This window comes from Pan troglodytes, chromosome 13, assembly GCF_028858775.2.
Source record: "Pan troglodytes isolate AG18354 chromosome 13, NHGRI_mPanTro3-v2.0_pri, whole genome shotgun sequence".
NCBI classification, from domain to species: Eukaryota; Metazoa; Chordata; class Mammalia; order Primates; family Hominidae; genus Pan; species Pan troglodytes.
In genome coordinates, this window is record NC_072411.2 from 103,957,734 (window position 1) to 103,959,515 (window position 1,782).

Consider the following 1,782-nt stretch of genomic DNA (forward strand, 5'->3'; position numbering starts at 1 on the left):
CTTGCTGTCAGAGCCGTATTTGTGCAATAAAAAGTGCCTAGGATTTGGAGTCAAGGCACCACGGAGCCTTAAGCATGAGCCTAACCATCACCCTGTGATTTCAAGCCAATGAAATTCAGACAATGCCTCCGAGCCTCTGTTCCTCATCTGAAAAACAGGAGAGGAATACCAGCCTACATGAAGAAGTAAAGAGAAAATGTAAGTAATCAGCTTAGCACAGTACCTGGCACATGGTAAACACCCAATAACTGTAGGAATTAGTATTAGCAATATAAAATATAAGAATAAGGAGTACTTGCATCAGCAGCACATGTGCTTAAAACAATTGGAATGGTACAGAGAAGATTCACATGGCCCCCGTGTAAGTATTACATGCAAATTCATGAAGCATTTCATTTTTTTTTTAAGAAAGAACATTAAATGAGGTTAAATGTGGGAAGTCACTAAGAATGGCACAGAGTAAGTACCCTAGGTGAGGGAAGGAAGCTCAGATGGTCCCAGACTTCTGGTTAAAACGGTGCCTTCCTCAACTTAGCATTTACCATTTGTACTTTTTCTCTTTTCACTTTGGGAACAGGGACTGCCTAGTTTTAACACAGGCACTCCTCTGCTTTGACATGCAATAGACATGGTAGTGTCTATTAGATCAATAAAGACTGTTGGTTGACTAAGATCTTTCTCCACAGGGGCAAATGTACAGAAACTACGTCATGGGCATGATCCAAGACTTAGGAGAAGAAGAAGGGGGGTTAGAAGTTGGGAAAATAACAGCAGAATATGGTTGATTGTTTCCTTTTTTTTTTTTTTTTTTTTTGAGACAGAGTCTCACTCTGTCACCCACACTGGAGTGCGGTGGCACGATCTTGGCTCACTGCAACCTCCACCTCCTGGGTTCAAGCGATTCTCCAGCCTCAGCTTCCCAAGTAGCTGGGACTACAGGTGTGCACCACCATGCCCATCTAATTTTTTATATTTTTGCAGAGACAAGGTTTCACTATGTTGCCCAGGCTTGTCTCAAACTCCTGGGCTCAAGTGATCTGCCCGCCTCCATCTCCCCAAAGTGCTGAGATTACAGGTGTGAGCCACCATGCCCAGCCTGGTTGTTTTTGTTTTTGTTTTTATCTTTTGTTTAACTGGGTAGCTTCAGAAAAGTTTTTAACATGAACAGTGATTTGTAGACCAAGAATCTTAGCACTGAAGCCAAAAAAAAAAAAAAAAAAGGGAGAGAGAGAGCTTTTTGCATTGTTAATACTCATAGGTATATATGGATCTTTAAATATGGGTATGCAGACAGCTTTCCTTCCCAGAGTTTGTACCTTGTGGTTGCTGAGGAGACAATTATGACATTACCTTTGCTAAATTAAACCTCGTCTACTTCACCCACATTTGTTCTCGGTTCCTGCCACACAGGAACATCCCTCCCTCCCCTGGCCCAGCCTGCACCCTGGCTGGTCCCCAACCCTTCCATGGAGCAGGAGGTGACCCCAGCTGGGTCTTGGGATGTTTTCCTTCCCGTCTGCCCCATTAGTCCCCGTATGGTAGACGCCCGGGGTGTGAAACTGCACACCTACAAAGTTGGCCTTCTGGTTTGGGAGGCCTCAAGAGGAAACCAATGGTCCCTGCATTTCCTGTGGATGAAGGATTATGTGATTGAAACAAATCACCCCTCATTCTTCTTCCCAAGTCACACATGCCCAGTGGCTGAGAGTTAAATGAGCATGAGACATCAAATCAAGGCCGGGCTGAGACTCCGGAGCTTAAAGAGAGGCTTGTGGACTTCCA

At 44.4% G+C, this 1,782-nt stretch overlaps 1 pseudogene; it reads left to right on the forward strand.

Moving 5' to 3' along the window:
- Window positions 1-306: 306 nt before the first annotated feature.
- On the forward strand, window positions 307-402 carry LOC112208453 (U6 spliceosomal RNA; annotated as a pseudogene).
- Window positions 403-1,782: the final 1,380 nt, after the last annotated feature.